The 19,906-nt window shown below is 47.1% G+C and overlaps 1 protein-coding gene across 5 annotated transcripts in view; it reads left to right on the top strand.

The window, feature by feature from the left end:
- Positions 1 to 10,163: 10,163 nt before the first annotated feature.
- Positions 10,164 to 19,906, top strand: part of PTPN5 (protein tyrosine phosphatase non-receptor type 5) — a 64,916-nt gene continuing 55,173 nt past the window's right edge. For all 5 annotated transcript variants that reach the window (XM_039470914.2, XM_074401217.1, XM_010350965.3 and 2 more), the window contains exon 1: positions 10,164 to 10,478. The gene's annotated coding sequence lies outside the window, so the exon portion shown is untranslated. The remainder of the gene's footprint in view (positions 10,479 to 19,906) is intronic.

Genomic DNA, 19,906 nt, shown 5'->3' with positions numbered 1-19,906 from the left:
CTTCTGTTTTCTCACCTGAACTGTGGGAGAGAGGAAGCAGGGGATCTGTTTCTAACAGTCTCTGGGTTTCTGACAGCCTCTGCAGATGGAGACTCTAAATTAGCCAGGCACTGTGGGAAAATAATAAGATCTAGAGACAAAAGGTCCAGCAAACTCCTTTATCTCTCCATGTCCCTATCCCACTGTAACTTCAAATTCCACATTTCCAAAACTGAGCTGATCTTGCCCTCTCCCCACATGGCTCCTCCGCTAGTCTTCCTACAGCGGATGGTGCCACCCCTCAGCCAGTTGCCGAACTCAAAAACCTTGCTTTCATCCTCAACTTCTCCCTCCGCCTCTACCCTCATCCAGTCAGTAAATCCTGCAGATTCCATTTCTTACCTCTCTACTCTCTTCACTTCATCTGCAGCACCATCCTCCTAAGCCAGGCGACCATGACTTTTCACTGGAATCACTGCATCAGCCCCTGACTGTCTTCATTCTTAGCCTCCTCCAGTCCATTCCTCAAGTTGCAGTCAAAGTTGCCTTTTTAACATTATGATAAAAATGTATCTTCATGTGGAATGTAGAGGGTGCAGGTGCAATTTTGTTACATGGCTCTATGACATAGCGGTGGTGAAGTCTGGGTTTCTAAAGTATCCATCGCCCGAAGTAGCTGTACTCACTAAGTAATTTCACATCCTCCACCTTCTCCCACCCCCTTCACCCTTTCAAGTTTCCAATGTCTATCACTCCACACTCCATATCCATGTGTATACATTATTTAGCTCCCACTTACAAATGAGAACATGTGGTATTTGTCTTTCTGTTTCTGAGTGTTTCACTTAAGATAATGGCCCCCATTCAGTTCTATTCACTTTGCTGCAAAATAATTAAGGTAGACCCCTATCTCTCACCATATATAAACATTAACTCAAAATGGATAAAAACCTGTAATCCCAGTGCTTTGGGAGACCAAGGTAAGAGAATCACTTGAGGTCAGGAGTTCAAGACCAGCTTAAACAACATAGCAAGACCCCATCTCTACAAAAAAAAAACCAATCAAATAACAATTAGCTGGGTATAGTGGTGCACACCTGCATCCCAGCTACTTGGGAGGCTGAGGCAAGAGGATTGCTTGAGCTCAAGAGTCTTAGACTGCAGTGAGCTATGATTGCACTACTGTACTCTAGCCTGAGTGATACAGTGAGACCCTGTCTCTTAAAAAAAAGAATTGAAGACTTAAATGTAAGACCTGAAACTATTAAAATACCAGAACATACCCTAGGAAAACTATCCCTTCTGGGCATTGGTCTGGGCAAAGAGCTGTCTTTACAAAACACAGGTTTCCAGCTTACTGTCTTTCAGTGGTTGCCCTCAATATAAAATCCAGACTCCTTAGGATGAATCTTTGTTTTTTTCTGAACTTTGCTCATACTTCTCTTACCAGTCCCCTGGAGATGGTGAACTTCTGGAGAGAAGAAATATAGCTTATTCACCAGTGAGTTCCCAGAACCTAGCACAGTATCTGGCCCCTGAAAGCCACACACCATTTGACAAATGAATGAAATGAATGAACGACTGAGTGAATCTATGAATCTAAGGACTCTACCATTTTCCAGGTACGTGACCCTGGAGTGCACATGCTCACTTTCTCTACCTGTAAGAGACCCTGTAAGGAGCAACTTAGACAAGAGGTATTATGAGCTTTAGAAGTAAAATTAAACATCAGTTGCTACATATCTTGTCTGTGTTTCAGTTTCCTGACTCAGTACATATCTCAGTACCTGCCTCATAGCCATAAAGGATGAATTAAATGAGTCCACATGTTTTGAACAGCACCTGGCATATAGTAAGTAGTTACTAAACAAATAAATGTTTATTTGTAATTATGGTAATGATGACAGTGATGACTGATCTTTACAACCCTCTGAGATGCCAGGTGTAGTGCATATTTGCTCCTTTGGGGCTGCTTTTTTGGTAACAGCCTCTTGATTTCCTTTTGGATGAAGCCTCAGGTGAAGTTTCGATATGACATCAACTAGGATGTGCCCTCCCTAGCCAACGGGGTGAGGCCACAATTGGAACTCAGCCAACATTCTAAGTGATAGGAAGGGAGAAGAAAAGTTAGCTTCTCATACATCCTTGTGGTGACATCTGGATGTGACTGTGGAGCTGTTCCTAACCCTGCAAACTTCTGGAGCTTCCAGACATCTGCCTTTCCAAACCTGGTTCTTCAGCTTCCAGTTTCATTCGTGAGCCTCCCTGCGGCCTACCCAGAAATTCCCCTTTGCCTAAATCAGCCAAGGGTCATTTCTGTGGTTTGTTGCCAGAGACCCCTGACCATGCTTCATGGTCAGGAGACTGTTCAGCCATTAACTCACTGTGTGACCCCAGACAAGGGATTTCTCCTCCCCGTGCCTCAGTGTCCCCCTCCGAAAGTTGGGGTCCTTGGTCAGGCTAGTTGTTTCCAACCCTGGCCAATCAACAGAATCATCTGGGGAACTTATTTTACTTCAACATTGAAGTAAAACTTATTTTACTTCAACATTGATCCCACTTAATTAAATTTTTCAGGGGAGGGAGCTTCAAAATCCATACATTTGTTGGGGGGGCGGGGACTGAGTCTCACTCTATTACTCAAGCTGGAGTGCAGTGGCTCAATCTTGGTTCACTGCAACCTCTGCCTCCTGAGCTCAAGCAATTCTCATGCCTCGGCCTGCCAAGTAGCTAGGATTACAGGCACCTGCCACCATGCCTGGCTGATTATTTTGTATTTTTAGTAGAGATGGGGTTTCACCATGTTGGCCAGGATGGTCTCAAACTCATGACCTCAAGTGATCTACCCGCCTCAGCCTCCCAAAGTGCTGGGATTACAGATGTGAGCCACCATGCCCAGCCCAGAATCCATACTTTTTAATAGTTTACCCAGATGATTCTGAGATACAGCTGGGAAGCACGGGGCTCCTCTCCTACTCCATCACTCACTCTGTTATCCTGCTGTGCCTAGAAGAGGAAGTTCTGCCCAGGAAACCCTTCCCCTACTCTGTGTGGGTCATTACTTCTTACAATTCAAGTCTCTGTTCAGATGGTATCTCCTCCAAAAGACCTTCTCCAAACACCCAATTGAAAGTGGCAGCTCTCCACCTTCACTCTGCATCACCCACCTTCTTTGTGTTTTCTTCACTGTACTTACCATTGTCTGAAATTGTCCTTTTACCTGTTATTTTAACCTGGTTTATTGCCAGTGTGTCCCCACCAGAATGTGAGTTCCATGATAGCAGGGAAGCTGACTGTCTTGTTCTCTACTACATATCCAGTTTTTGAAATAGTACCAGCTCAGAGTAAGCCCTCAATAAAATATCTGTTAAATAATTTGCTTTGCAAGATCTTAGAACCATGACCACAGAGAAAACAAAGCCATGATTCTCACTCTTCCTGAACAAGTGTTTCTAATGTTTCTTCCTGAGATCAGCAGCCAGGTGACCTTGTCTTTCACCTTGAGCTGACAGACTGATATCTGTAGCCCCCAGGGGCTTGTCCCAGATCTGTGGCCAGCCCCTACAGAAAGATCAAACCACACTGCACCAGCCCCCAACACACACACACACACACACACACACACACACACACACACACGCACACACACACACACACACACACACGCACACCAGCAAATGGTCTCAGCTAGGATTCTCCTCTGAGACACCTTGCTGATGTCCTTGGCTTTTTACTCTTCAGGCTTGCAGCCAGGAAATACAACTCTGGAGACAAGCTCTTAGGAGCACCAGGATGTCATCTCTCTTTGAATCAATTGTTTCACAAAAAAAGTTCTGCTCTTTATTTTCCCATCTCCATCCCCATCGCATCTGCTCTAAATCCCAAATCCTTGAGATATGGCATTTGGGCACTATTCCTAGACACCTAAAAGGATTACCTTTGCTGATTTAAGTAAGGGGATAATATACAGCTTTTGTTGAGAGATCCTACCACAGTTAGGTTCATGAGTTTCCATTTGCTCATTTGCTGTAACAATGACCCTAAGGTCCCTGGCTGCATAAACCCTAAAGGTGTAGCATCAGAAAAACCTCCTGAAGACTTGCTCTTCGAGATAAGTGCTAAAACTAGCTCCCATTTTTTATGGAAGTGAGTAGGGAAAAAGGAGAAAAGAAAGAAGGAGGGAAGGGAAAGAAAGTATGAGTTTTCAAAAAAAGAAAGTGACGTACTTTGTTACTTCAGATATACTAATCTGTTTCTTCCCCTCTGAGATAATTATTTCAGCATTCAACAAAAATTTATTGAGTATCTACTATGTACCAGGCATTGTCCCAGACACTGAAGATATATCAATGAGCCAAACACATGAAGATGCCTGCCCTGTGGACCTTGTACGCCAATGAAAAAAACAGATATTTAAAGGGTGAACATATGAAATAAATGCCCTAATCTATAGCTCATAAATAAATGTATCAATATAGAATAACATATGTCATAAGAAATATGTAAAATATGAGATACATAACATAGTTTCATTATTGTACTTTAGGTTCTGGGGTACGTGTGCAGATCATGCAAGATTGTGCATAGGTACACACATGGCAATGTGGTTTGCTGCCTCCATCCCCCCATCACCTACATCTGGCATTTCTCCCCATGGTATCCCTCCCTGACCTCCCCACCCCCTGCTGTCCCTCCCTTGCCCCCCACCCCAACAGACTCCAGTGTGTGATGTTCCCCTCCCTGCGTCCACGTGTTCTCATTGTTCAACAGCCGCCTGTGAGTGAGAACATGCGGTGTTTGATTTTCTGTTCTTGTGTCAGTTTGCTGAGAATGATGATTTCCAGATTCATCCATGTCCCTACAAAGGACATGAACTCATTGTTTTTTATGGCTGCATAGTATTCCATGGTGTATATGTGCCACATTTTCCTTGTCCAGTCTATCATCAATGGGCATTTGGGTTGGTTCCAAGTCTTTGCTATTGTAAACAGTGCCACAATGAACATACGTGTGCATGTGTCTTTATAATAGAACCATTTATAATCCTTTGGGTATATACACAGTCATGGGATTGCTGGGTCAAATGGAATTTCTATTTCTAGGTCCTTGAGGCAGCACCACACTGTCTTCCACAATGGTTGAACTAATTTACACTCCCACCAACAGTATAAAAGTGTTCCTATTTCTCCACATCTTCTCCCGCATCTGTTGTCTCCAGAATTTTTAATGATCGCCATTCTAACTGGCGCGAGGTGGTATCTCAGTGTGGTTTTGATTTGTATTTCTCTAACAGTGATGATGAGCATTTTTTCATATTTTGTTGGCCTTATATATGTCTGTTCATATCCTTCTCCCACTTTTGGATGGTTTTGTTTGTTTTTTTCTTGTAAATCTGTTTTAGTTCCTTGTAGATTCTGGATATTAGCCCTTTGTCAGATGGGTAGAAAATACAAAATAAAAATTCCCATTCTGTTGGTTGCCAGTTCACTCTAATGATTGTTTCTTTTGCTATGCAGAAGCTCTGGAGTTTAATTAGATCCCATTTGTCTATTTTGGCTTTTGTTGCCAATGCTTTTGGTGTTTTAGTCATGAAGTCCTTGCCTATGCCTATGTCCTGAATGGTTCTGCCTCGATTTTCTTCTAGGGTTTTTACGGTGTTAGGTCTTATGTTTAAGTCTTCAATCCACCTGGAGTTAATTTCATATAACATAGTTTATAAAGAATTTATCCAGTACTTTAGAAGGTAAAATGTGTCATTATAAAAGAAAAGATAAGGAAGACTGGGACTCCTGAAGGAAGCAGGCAGAGGAAGGCTTATGACGTCTTAGGCAGAGAGGTCAGGGGAGGCCTCCCTGAGAAAATGACACTGGAGCAAAATCTTGGAGGATAGAAGGGCGTTCGTTCTATGTAGCACATTGTTTCTTCTTGGCAACCCAAGATGATCAGAATCAAATTTGAGGTTCAAGCACAGTACTCTAGAGGCCCCCGTGGTCTGTGCATTTGTAGTCCTTTGTCCCTTCGAGAGGCAGGATAGGACAGTGGTTAAGGGCATCGGTTTCACTGTCAACCTGGATTCAAATACTGCCTCTACCACTTACCAGCTCCATGACTTAGAGCATCATATTTCATTTCTCTGAGCCTCAGAGAAATGCTTTCCTGTGCTTCAAGATGAAGACAGTGATAGTACTTACCTCACATGGCTCTTTCAAGGGTTAAATAATGTACGCAAACTCCTTCGCACACAGAAATAAACTCAATAAAAACCAGCTGTGATTATTGAGCCTTGATCGTGTCACTCAACATTTATTTACATTTTCCTTAGTCCTGATTCTTTATCTTCACTGATATTTTAACATTGTTTTATGGATCCTGCTCCTGTGGTAAGCTACTTCAAATCCTTTGTGGATTGCAGTAAGTTATAAATAAGTAAGAAAATAAATAAAAAGTCTGGATAGGGGACATTTTCACTGAAGCAAAGCATTTCATTACCAAGACAGTGAATTGCAAGTGAGGTCAAAAGCAGGAAGGATGGACTCTAATATCCAACAGTCCATCAAGAACCACCAGTAAAACATTCTCTGGTTTCTCAGATCATCTTTTTCTCCCCATCTCCTCTTTTCTTAAATCTCTCTTCTTCCCTCCATCAAGAGAGAGTAAATGAGTCACACAAAATAACCCAAGAAGCCTCCCTAAGTCATCACAACCTCACAACTATTTCATTGCCATGGGCCTCATAGAATTCTTATTCCTCATCAGAGAAGAGAAAGAAAATCAAAGAGGTCACTTTCTATGGCTTGACAGGGTGCTGGTTAAGTGAACAGAGTCAGACATAAGCTAGAATCTTGTTTAGTGAGCTCTGTGACCTTGGGAAGGCCCCTGGACCTTTCTGTGCCTCCTCTTCCTCTTTGGTAATAGCAGTCCCTTCTAGGGTGCTTTGGCAGATCAGAGGAAAGAATGCAGGGAAGCAACGTGGATAGCTGATTTTTAAAGCCCTCGATAAATGCGAGATTTCCTTCCTGAACTGCAACCTGGGGTAACGCTCTTCAATAAGAGGGTGTATAGGGTGGACACAGGATAAGGAGACTAGCTTAGGTGCACCCCTGTCTGATAGAAACACAATACAAGAAACAAAAGGAGAAAGCTCTTTGTTGTTGTTGTCCTGCTACTTTCTAGAGGTATTGTCACACTTCTTCCTTGCCATAGCCCTTTGAGACGGGCATTATTATACACATGTGACAGCTGGGGATGGGCTTTGAACCCAGAGCACATAGCTAGGAATGTTTACAAGGCAGCTCCAGCTTTCCAAGGTTGCCTTTACAATGGGCAGGGGCAGCGATTAACCCCTACCACAGGACATCAGAGGCAACGCTGACAGGAAGCTGTGAGGTCCCAGACCACTAGAGTTCCATGACTCTGTGACCCCTGAGCTGGGGACATCAAGAGTCTGTGCCAGGCTGATGCTGCTGAAGCTCTCTAAGCCTTACTTCCTTCCCTTCCTTCCATCAGCCCAAAGGGCTTTTATGTTAAGGCATCCCTGCTTCTGTGACCATGGGCTACGGAACTGGTTAGATCTGAATTTGAAACACTCACCTCTGATTGTAAGAAACTGACATGCTTCTGCTTCCTCTTCTGAAATTGGGAACGTCAAAAGGCCCACCTCCCACAGATGCCATAAAGATTCAATAGAGCAGTGCCTTGAGAAAACACAAAACAGTAGCTGGCACATACCAAAGTGCCCGTGTATAGTAGCTGCTATTGTTACGTTGACGCAGCCTGGAGAAATCAGACTCATGCTGAACCATGGTGATGATACTCTGTGGGTGGGAAGCAGGTCCTGGCACACAGGCTGACGTATCTATGCACACTTCCATACAACCCAAGCAGTATGGCCTTTTTACCCAACATATAATCCTCCCCCATTCCACAGGAAACTCCTTGAGGGCAGCACAGGGACCTAGTTGGGTCTAGGTCTCTAGGCCTTTTCCCAGGAGAAAAAAAATAAAAGACCAATCAAGGCCCGGCCTAGGGCCTCCCGGTCAGTGCCCTTGATCCACAAACATGTACCAATGGGCCCTTCTGTGCTGGGAACTGGGGAGAAGGAAGACATCCCGCCCGACTTTCGGGGAGTTCAAAGTGCACCTGGGGAAAAAGACAAGGAACCACTATCACAGTAGACAGAAAGTAATGAGGGCTGAGTGTCCCCGGGAATATCGGGAGAAGCAGGTGATATTTAAGCTGGACCTAAAAATTAGTCAAGACATGGAAGGATGGCATTTCAGACTGAACAGACAATGTGAACAAGGGCCTAGAGATGGGAAAACACAGGGTTTGTTGAAAGAAAAGAGTTGTGAGGTGAGGCTGAAGGACTGGAATGGAAGGGGACTGAGGTGGGAGCCGGCAATGAGGCCAGTGAGCCTCAGGGGCAGGGAACAGAAATAAAAGTCATCGCTGTCATAGAGAAAATGAGGAGGGAGGGCCAGCGACTTGAAACAGAATAGTCACAGCACGTCTCTTAGAAGTGACGCATTGAGGCTGGGCACGGTGGCTCATGCCTGTAATCCCAGCACTTTGAGAGGCTGAGGTGGGCAGATCACCAGGTCAGGAGTTTGAGACCAGCCTGGCCAACATGGTGAAACTCCGTCTCTACTAAAAATACAAAAATTAGCTGGGCATGGTGGTGGGCACCTGTAATCCCAGCTACTCAGGAGGCTGACACAGGAGAATCACTTGAACCCGAGAGGCAGAGGTTGCAGTGAGCCAAGGTGGCGCCATTGCACTCCAGCCTGGGCAACGGAGCAAGACTCCATCTGAGAAGAAAAAAAGAAGAAGAAGAAGAAAGAAGAAATGACACATTGAAGAGGTAAAGGAGTAACCATATGACTATCAGGCGGAAGAGTTTCCAGGCAGACAGACCAGCAGTGCAAAGGTCCTGAGGCCACAGGGCTGCCAGGTCGGTTATACATTTAAAAGGCCAGTGTTACTGGAGCGTGGGAGAAGGGAGAGGGTGGTAGAAAGAGAGGTTAAAGAGTTAAAAGGGAGCCAACTCCTGAAGGGCCTTGCAGGTCATGATAGATCTTTAGCTTTCCTTTGGATGAAATGGAGTGCTGTGTAAGATTTCCAGTAAAGGAAGGACGTGCTCTGACCTAAAGGATCGCTCCGACTGCTATGTAGAGAATCAGCTGCAAGGGGCCAAGGGTGGAAGCTGGGAGACCAGTAAAGAGGCAATTACGGAAATCCCAGAGGAGGGGGAGGATGGTGGCTGGAACCAGGGTGGTAGCTTTATGGTGGCTCGCCTCTGATTCCCCGTCTAAAAATGGACTTTAGGATCCCTGCCCTGTTGCAACCCATAGCCCAAGCCCGCCCCCATGGGGATGGAAAGTCGGAAACCTCGGGCCAGCGCGGTAGCAGCGTGGAGAATACGGGATTGTGGGGGGATTGTGGGGAGATTGTGTGGGATTGTGGGGCTCATGGGCAGCTACCTGCACGTCCGGGTCCCTGGTGCTCACAAGAAAACCAAGACAGGTGCGTGCCCCACGCCGCACGTCAGGAGGGCAAGAATCCGTGGAGGGAGGGGCTGTCCACTCACTCTCGCTCCCCAGAGGCCGAACAGGGAGAATTAGGAAGAGGGACGCCTCCTCAGAGTCCTAGAACCGGTCCTGGGCACCCAGCATTTTGTGCGCCCTGGTATGCGGCCGCTCCGCTGCAGGTGTTGGTATCACGCGGGGTGAGCCACAGCATGCCCCCAGTGAGCCGACCGCCCCAAACTCTGCCCCCTTTGTCTCGCTGGGCCCTACTCCCTCTGTCTGCCTGTCTGTCCCGTCCCGGGTTCAGCGCTCATGGCCCTGCTGGGGTCCCTCTGGCTGTCACCGTAGCCGCGCGGCCCCACCGGGGGCTCCCCAGAGGAGAAAAATCATGAATGAAATGGATGCCGTAGTCCCACTCCTCCGCCCTCCCTGTCCAGGCAACCTTGGCGTGGGGGAGACGCATGCGGGGACTCCGCGCAGAGTTGCTCGGAAGAGGGGGGCACCTGAGATGGGGTCAGGGGTTAAGGGTCTGGGATCCGGCCCCCTTCGGGCCCCGGGAGCAGCCGGATCTCTCGGTTCCCCGCCCTGCCAGCCCCGCCAGCCCTGCGCAATTCCCGGGGAGCCGCGCAAGCCCGCCAGGGGGCGGGGCGGAGCTGGGGCTGGGGGTGCCAAATCCACCCGGCGGCTGCGCCGGCGACTCCGCAGCTGAAGCGCATTTGGTGAGGCGGTCGGGCAAGGGAGCGCGCACGGAGCGCGGGACGGAGCGCCGGGCGGAGGGACCGAAGGACGGACGGACCGAAGGACGGACGCCCCCGCACACGCAGACGCACTGAGCTCGGCGCGGCCCCCGTCGCACACACACTGGCACAGACACAGGCAGGGACACACGCAGACACACGCACACTCGCGCGCTCACATCCTCCCGCCAGCCTGCCCGCCCGCCCGCTCATCTGCGCCCGGAGCCCGCTCTGGCCGGTAAGTGCGGCGCCTCGGTCGGCGTCTTTGTGTGCGGAGTCGGAAGGTGGAGGGCGCGGGTCCCTCCTGAGGCGGCCCCGCAGCTGACACCTTCTCCAGCTCTCCGGGCAGAGGAGCCGGCGCCCGCCCCCGCCACGCCCCCGTGGGGCTCCTGGCGCCCCCAGATTGGGGGAGGGGTCCCCCAAGCAGAGGAGGGGGCTCGGCGCTTGGTAACCGGGTTGGAGCGGCGGCCACTCCCCACGAAGCCGGTGCACGGTTCCGGGGAGGAATTGGGATAGTGGTTTGGGGTCTGAGCCTCTGCGGCCGGCGGAGGCTGGTGCGCGGCTCTGGGCTGCATCGCCTCTCCAGAGCCTGAAGCCCCTGAGGGAGGTTGAACATCGCCGCTAGCCTGGTCCAGGTCTCCAAATCGCGGCTCCCAGCCTTTCCATCGCTTTGCCTCCACCGACCCTTTAGCTTTAGCCTCCGGCGTCCCACCCTCCCCCAGAATAAAAGCTTAGCGCGCTCCCTTCCCCCAGCATGCCGCTCGTTTCTGGATGAGGCGCAGGCTCCAGCAAAACCAGAGATTGCCCTGGTCAGAGCCTTGAGAGGGCTTGCCTTATCAAGGATCACAGGTCTTAGAAGGTCAGGGCGAGACGAATCTTGGGAACTTATTCAAACCCCTCATTTTACAGATAGGGAAACTGAGGCCCAGTAAGGTAGCTTGACCAAGGTCACCTGAGAGTGGTAAAGCTTGCATTAGAATCTAGGGTCCCTGGGTTTAATACTCATGGCCCCTCCTACACAACTAGATCCTACCCCCATTGAAGCCCCAGAACCCCAAAATTCACCTGAGTGTACCACGAAAGTCTAATTCCAGCCCTGCCCCACTTGGAGAGGCAGGTGCCATTCATTTGCTACCATCCGTACTGTGCCACAAAAAAAGGGGGGAGGGGGAGAGGGGAGGGAGCTTGGATTTGCTTCATTCAATCTCAAAGGAGAGCTCTCATGTCTCTTATGCAAACACTCAAACACTCTGGATTCGGAATTCCCTTTGGGAGAATGAAGAAGCCCTGGACCTGAGATCACATTCCCAGGTGTTAGTCCTGATCCACCCAGGATACACTGAGCCTGAGTATCCTCAGTTGGATTAGGTGATGTGGCATCCCAGGGTTTGTCCTCTTCTCTACTGTGTCCTGACTGCATGCCCTCCCAGTCACCCTTCCCTCCCCTTTAAGGGCCCAGGTCTTCTACCTCAACCAGGCCCCTTCCGTCATCTCTTTGCGGAGGTCCCCACCTCTTTCTCCTTGGGGCTTGTTAAGGGCAGCCTCTTGGTGCTGCTGACAAAGCTTCTGGGGAAGCTTGAGTGACAGTCACCCCAGGTTCGGGTGGTTTCTCAGCACAAGGCTCCCTCAAGGGCAGCCGGCTGTCCCCAGAGCTGAACCTGATGCCTGGTGCAGAGAGGGTGCCCCGAGAGGTGTGTTGAAGGAGTACAAGCCTAGACCGATGGTGAAGGGATGGAGTCAGTCACCTTGGAGGAGACTCTGGATGGAATAGTTGGCAAGGAGGGCAGTGTTCAGTCTCTAGGGACCTGATGTTCTGGTGTCAAGAACTTCCTTTTTAAAATTATTTTCTTTCCATCGGGCTTTTGGGGAACAGGTGGTATTTGGTTACATGAGAAGTTCGTTAGTGGTGATTTGTGAGAATTTGGGGCACCCATCACCCAAGCGGTATACACTGAACCCAATTTGTAGTCTTTTATCCCTCACCCCCTCCCTCCTTTTCCCCAGTCACCAAAGTCCATTGTGTTGTTCTTATGCCTTCGAATCCTCATAGCTTAGCTCCCACTAATGAGTGAGAGCATACGATGTTTGGTTTTCCATTCCTGAGTTACTTCACTTAGAATCAGAGTCTCCAATTCCATCCAGAACTTCCTTTTTGAGTGGGGTGAGGAGATAATCATGGAGCTGAGCCAGGGTGGCCAATTAGCAGAACTTCAGGGGCTGCTGCTGACCATGTAGTCCATATAGATGGCATTGTGCTCCGAGAAGCACTGTTTACACAGACTTCATAATGAATGGTGGCCCTGGGGTTTTGCCATGTAGAGGTCCTACCTTGAGAGTGAAGAGATCTGGATTCCAGGCCCAGTGTCTTCCTTACTGGCTGTACAATGTCAGTGTATAACCCTCTGGGGTCTCAATTTCTCCATCCAAAAAATAACATCATTGGATTGATGATGTTATGAACTACTTGGCAGTGGGGCAGGGGGACCACTTATTTAAATAACTGCTATGAGCTTCTTTTGCTCTGTGAAGGAATAATTTCTGACTCAAGGATAATGTATGCAGAGTACTTAGTACAGTGCCTGGCTCACGAATTGGTAGCTAGTAATTCCATTAGGACCCAGCTTTGTGGATGTACCGTATACTTTTTCCTTTCTTCACATCATCCAAGCACATGGGATTCTTAAGGCCTCAAAGTCCTCCCCCCTCAAAAAAATCCTTTCCCCACTGACCTGGGGCTCAGCCAGCATAAAACATCCATGAAAACTCCCTGGGAGGAGCAACTGTTTATTCAACGTTTTATATGTTAGCATGATAGAATTTCCTAATTAATTTGTATATAGTGTCAAAAGCTTTTCCTATACTTTGTCACTTACTCCTCGTAACACATCCGTGACATCAATAGTGTTACCCCCATTTTACAGATAGGGAAATTAAGACTTGGATTTTCACTTATGTAAGGGCGCATGCCGTGAAAGTCTCAGATCCAGAGAGCTAGGCCTCCAGCTCAGATGATCTGATTCCAGATTCTGAACTCTTTCTTCTGTGTCATATTGCCTGTCCTTTCCCAAGACTTGCCCTAAAAAAAGAGGCAGATAACCCCTTAAAAACAGTTGAGAAGAAAGGGGAATTTTCTTCTCCTCACAAGTCAGGAATGGCTTCTTGGGGAAGCCAGGTAGCATTCAAACTGGGTCTGAATGATTTGTACTTAGAAGAAAGGAAGAAAACTATTTCAAGGAGTGGAAACAGCATAAGCAGAGGCTGGACAGGTAAGGGAGACTTCTAGGATACGTACAGAAACTGCAAAGCAGTTTATTCCCACTGGAGCCAAAAGAACAAAAAAAGAGTCTTGAGAAAGAAGGTTGGGTAAGGGGATGGAGGTGATGGAGGGGGCACTGACTGCCATGCTAAGGGGTTGGCAGTCTTTAGTTTTTGAGTGAGGGAGAAACATGATCAAACCTTAACATGATTAAACTCACTCTGGCTACCCTATGGAGAACAGATTGGATGAGGAGAACCCGTTGGCCAGAAGCCCAGGTAGGAAATGATGACAATGGTTTAGGTGAGATACAGAGAGTATGGACTGGGGGTGGTTGTAAGAATGGTTTGAAAAAGGAGTTGATGCGAGAGGCCACAGTATCACTGAAATTGGTAACTGATTGGATGTAGGCACTAGCCGGAGGGAGGAATAAGTGATGGCAGGGCTTTGAGACCAAATGGCCAAGGATGCCATTCACAGACAGAGCCCATCAGGAGGAGGAGTGGGAGGCTTAGGAGTAGGGGCTGTGAATCTACCAGGGACCATCATGATTCCTCCTAAAAAGCTGGTTCATCAAGCACCCTAAACTATCAAGAACCAGTTCATCTAGTCATTTATTATCCAAATACTTATAAACATCTGTTACATGCCAAATTGTTCTAGCCCCTAGGGATACATTGCTAAAAAGACAAACTTCCAGCCCAGGGTCTACCAGGGGAGACAGCAAATAAAACATAAGCAAAGATAAAATTGTTCAGGTGCTGAGCAGTGAGTGCTTTGGTGAAAAAGTAGGATGAGGGTTGACTGGGAGGAAGAGTGGAGGAAGAGACTTGCCTTAAAATAGAATTGTCTTTGAGGAAGTGATATTTGAACAAAGACCTGAATGAAGAGACCTGGGGAATAGCATTCTCAAAAGAGGAGACCACAGGTGCAAAGGCCCTGGGGTCACCAAAGCTTGGTGTCTTCAAGGAACCTGAAGTGTAGATGTAAAAGATAGACAAAAGGGGAAAATAATAAGGGAAAAGGTGAGAGAGTGGGCAGAGCCAATCTTGTAAGGGCCTATAGACCTCAGAAAGTTGCATGATGTTAATGAATCTAAGAGAACACATGTCCTGTTCACCTTATATTCTTTGTGCCTAGCAAACCAAGCCTGTCCCTCCACAGTAAATAGTTGAATGAATGAATGTATGTTGGAAATGACCAGTTATGTATGAGACTGCATATCTTGGACTTATATGAACCAATAAATAAAGATGTTATGCCGTAGGAAGGGTATAGTAAGCTGTACTGTGATGAAAATAATAAAGCTCAGATAATTTGAATTCTGTATTTTCACTCAAGTATGAAAATTAGTGAAATCTGTATCTTTTATTCAATGCAGCTTGACATTATAAACATTGCTGTTGACTAAGACTAAATAGTAAAACATACCTGAAATAACTGTAAAACAATGAAAACGATAATGTTTTTCATCTTCCTTCATCCTCCTCCCAGCACAAATACACATCTTTCTGGCTTCATTTCAAATTTCCTCTTGCACTCTCAACTGTTTCCTTTGTAGAGGTTTTAAAGAAACTTATCTCTAACACAAAGACCTGTATTTGCAGGACGAGATGTTATCATCTCCAGTAAATTGACTTATCTTAGGGAATTATGGAAAATAAGATTTCTTTAACATCTCCATCTTTTCCACATCTGGTGAGATGTGGAACAAGCATCGTGGCCACCAGTGTCTGGCAAAACTTAGAAGTTTCCAAACTCTTAGACTGAGAAAAGCTTTTCCCACTGTGCTGCAGCACATGTAGCAGAAGCCTGTCTCCTTCCTGGGTCCCCGTTGAAGCAAGTGTGACTCAAGTTTCTATACCTGGGGTGTAGCATGTTGGATGGGGAGGGGATCCCCTCACACCAGATGCAGGAGATCCAATGTTTGCAGATTTGTAAGGAAACAAGCATCTTGGGAATTCCTAACTTTGGGGTAACGTAAGGGATAGACTGTTCACAGCCAAATTTCCTGGTTAGTCAGATAGCAAAATAAAGACCCTAAATTGCCCTCCTTTTTTGTGGTGAGCTGGTTGGTTGCAATCATTAGACACACCAAGTCTCCACGTGTCTTTCTGAAGAGTCAACATGAAACACCCCCTCGCCTCCCATTCTTCTGGAAGCCATCTGGGAGGGATTTATGGGCCTCAGTGGCGGCAGCATATGGGCATCTGGAGTCAATGTTGAAGATTCTTGCAAAACTAACAATGTGTATATTTCATCATCTGCCTAAAGGTGTTGTCCGGCATAAATAATAAATTACAGTTGTGAAAATAGCCATACTGCATGCTAGAGAACAAATGTAAGATGAACCATCATTTTATATGCCCCATCCTGTGTCTTCTGTAGATCTCTATTTTATAATAGTTGAAATTAGTCCACATATGGTTTTATAGCCTGCATTTTTCACTTAACGTTTTGTCATGACTTCTCTGTTTATACCTGATTGTCCTCTTATCCTCAGTGGCTTGCCCCTGCTTTAGTTAACTGTCTTTATTGTTGCACGGAGTCAGTAATGAGCATCTCCAGGCACATAGCTTTTCCATCTCGGAGTCTCAAGGCATCCATCTGAAGCACCCTCAAGAGATAGGATGAGATCAAGGTGGTTAAAGAGGGGTGCAGGGAACAGAACATGTCGTGGTCCTGGGGTCTGGAGTAGAAAAAGAACAGGAAGCTGGGCGCAGTGGCTCACACCTGTAATCTCAGCACTTTGGGAGGCTGAGGCGGGGGGGATCACAGGAGTTCAAGACCAGCCTGGTCAACATGGTGAAACCCTGTCTGTAGTAAAAATATAAAAATTAGCCAGGCACGGTAGCGCCCACCTGTAGTCCCACCTACTCAAGAAGCTGAGGCACAAGAATTGCTTGAACCTGGGAGGCGGAGGTTGCAGTGAGCCAAGATCATGCTGCTGCACTCCAGTCTGGGCAACAGAGCAAGACCCTGTCTCAAAAAAAAAAAAAGAAAAAGAACTGGGAACCCCAGAGCTGGAACCAAGGAGAGGACAGAGAGGAAGATAGATCATGAGCCAGGGGGTCGAAGTCAAAGTTACAGAGCACTAGGGGTGGCAGAGCGGCGTGCAGCTCTGTCTGATTTCAGGGGGAAGTCTGTCCTTCCAGTGTTCTGTTTGTTTGGCATGGGAGGCTTTCATTAAATTGTGATAAAATACACATAATACAAAATTTACTATTTTAACCAATTTTTAGTGTATAATTTTGTGGCATTAAGTTTATTTACAATGTTACACAACCATCACCACTGTCCATCTCCAGATGGTTTTTCATCTTCCCAAGCGGAATCATACTCATTAAATACTAATTCCTCATTCCCATCTCCCCCAGCCCCTAGTGATCTCTGTTCTACTTTCTGTCTCCATGAATTCACCTAGTAGGTGGTGTCAGGTTTGTCTTTTTTTTTTGTCTCGCTTCTTTACTTAGCCTGATGTTTTCAAGGGTCATCTATGTTGTATCATATATCAGAATCTCATTTCTTTTCAAAGCTGAATATATTCCATTGTATGGATATCTCACGTTGTTTATTCATTTATCCATTTCCACCTTTTGGCTATTGTGAATAATATGGCTATGAACACTGGTGTGCAAGGATCTGTTTGAACCCCCACTTTCAACTTTGGAGTATATACCTAGCAATGGAATTGCTGGATCATATGATCATTCTGTGTTTAACTTTCCGAGAGGTGCAGGGTGCACTTTTTAAAAAGGATCTTTGTGTGCCCAGTATGAAGACCACTGAGTGAAGTCTTAGGAGTAGAGAGTCCAGGAAGAAGCTGTTAATTTAAAAGCTCAATGTTGTTTGGGTTCTGCATAGCCCTGGAGGTAACAGAAGAGGGAAGAGGGAACAGAATACAAATGAGTCTGACTCCATTTCTGAAGAATTGTTGTGATTTAGCGGCATTGTGGGTGGAAAAAGAAAGCTCTCAGGAGAGATCTTAGTGGGTGGAATTCATTCAAGCATGCAAGTATTTACTGTACTGAGCATTGTGGTGGACAGAAGACCCTCAGCAATCAACCTGACTGCAAGGACCCTGCCTGCAAGGAGCTTAACGTCTAGTGGAGGCGCTAGAGGAGTCACCTGGCAACAGTGGTCTGTACTGATGCATTCTAGGCTCATCATAAGTGCTGACTCTTACTGAGTGCTTACTACATTATCTCAATCTTGGTTAACAGTTCAGTGAAGAGGTATTCTGTGTATCCTCAATTTGCAGGTGAGGAAACAGCTTGAGTAACTCTGTTTTAGGTACACACAACAATTCCAGCTCTGTCAGAGCCGGAATTTAAACCCAGGCAGTAACTGTGTTCTGTAGGGCTGTGGGAACCCAGGAGAGACACCTGCCCAGGGTGGAGGTCAGAGAAGGCTTTCTGAAGGGAGAGGTCAGGTGAGTATTTTCATGCAAGTTTGCTATGATCTTCTTTAGCCCGTGATGTAAGACAGTGCTTTTCTGTAGTAGCCGCAGTAGTGTTCAGCCTTGCTTCCAGTGACTCCAGACTCTCAGGGAGCCCCCTCTCATTGAGACTCCACTTCAGAAGAAGATGATCACTTTTATCATCCTTGATGCTTGTTGTGAGGCAGGGAGGCCGGGGGTGAGGTATTGCCTTTTCCCACTGCCATCTGCTGCCTCTGATACTTCCCTAGCTGGTCAGCATCTGAGGTGCCTCAGAGGGACCTCCTGGAACCCCTCCAGGGCAGCATCAGGCCGGTGAGCCAGAGTTAAGCAAATACAAGGCCTAGGAGTGGCAGTGAAGATCCTGTGTCCACCTTCTGGGCCACATCACTGTCCCAGGATACTCCCACCACCACCAAAGCCCTGTCTTACCAAAATACAGATGTAGCAAGGTCTTTCTGGTGTTTCTGTCCTTCTGCGGCTCCCCATGGCTTGCAGCAGTATATCTCAACAGGGACCTACTGGCCTTTGAGTGGGAGAGTTCTTTGCTGAGAAAGCATCCCTGGCCCTGTCTCCTGTGTATTTGCCTGTAGCACCCTTCAGTCATTATAACAACCAAAAATGCTCACACACATTCTTCAGGTTTATTTTACAAGCAGTCAAATGTACAGATCTTAAGTGTTCAGTGCATTTTGACAACTGCATGAGTGCATATAACCATCACAAAAATCAAGACTCCGAAGATTTCCATCATCCCCGAAAGTTCAGCAATAACGATTGTTCCCATTTCTATCACTGTAGATGGGTTTTGTATGTTGCTAATCATCATATAAGTGGAATCATACAGTATGTGCTCTTTTGTGTTGTGAAATAGTTTTTGAGAAGCCAAACGCAGTGGCTCACACCTGTAACCCCAGCATTTTGGGAGGCCGAGGTGGGCAGGTCACCTGAGGTTAGGAGTTTGAGACCAGCCTGGCCAACACACAAAATCCCATCTCTACTAAAAATAAAAAAATTAGCTGGGCATGGTGGTTCATGCCTGTAGTCCCAACTACTCAGGAGGCTGAGGCTGGAGAATTGCTGGAACGTTTGAGGTGGAGGTTGCAGTGAGCTGAGATCATGCCACTGCACTCCAGCGTGAGTGACAGAGTGAGACTCCATCTCCAAAAAAGAAAAAAGAAATAGTTTTGAGATCCATCCATGTGGTCAGGTTTTCCCTGCTAACCCCTGACATGCACAGATTGAATGCCAACTAGAATGGCAATACCTGCCTCTGTACCCATGAGAAAAAATGGCCTATGAGTCAAAGTTAGTGTGTCTTAGGCTGATGCAGGAAGCCCTCTGTCGTGTGACAAGAGTCCCTCTTCTGTCCACTCTGTGGCCACACTGAAGTGCCTCCTCTGCCTGGTGTACCTTGCGCTTTCACCTCTCCGGGCCTTTGCCCTGCAGTGCTCGCTGCCTGGAATGCCCTCTCCTATCTGGTGAACGCCTGCTTGTCCTTCAGGTCTCTTCTGTGCAGCTTCCCAGACGCTATCCTGTGCCCTCCTGAGTACTCCCATAAGACAGCCTCAGTGGCCCTTAATGCATTTCTCACTGTACTCGCTAGGCTGAAAGCTGGGTGTAGGGCAGGGACTGGCTCTGAGTTATCTCTGTGTCCCCCAGGGCTCAGTACAGAGTCTGATATTAAAGAAATTGATAGACGATTATGGAAAGATTATCTCACAGACGAACTGGGTTTAAAATGCAAAATGTATTCTGAACTGCCCTCTGGAGCTAAGAAAAGAAAGGTGGGGCCAGTCGCAGTGGCTCACACCTGTAATCCCAGCACCAGGTCGAGGCGGGCAGATCACTTGAGGTCAGGAGTTCAAGCCACCCTGGCTAATATAGTGAAACCCCATCTCTACTAAAAACACAAAAATTAGCTGGGCGTGGTGGCAGGCGCCTGTAGTCCCAGCTACTTGGGAGGCTGAGC

The sequence above is a fragment of the Saimiri boliviensis genome, chromosome 6 (assembly GCF_048565385.1).
Source record: "Saimiri boliviensis isolate mSaiBol1 chromosome 6, mSaiBol1.pri, whole genome shotgun sequence".
NCBI classification, from domain to species: Eukaryota; Metazoa; Chordata; class Mammalia; order Primates; family Cebidae; genus Saimiri; species Saimiri boliviensis.
This window is presented reverse-complemented; position numbering and strand designations above follow the sequence as displayed.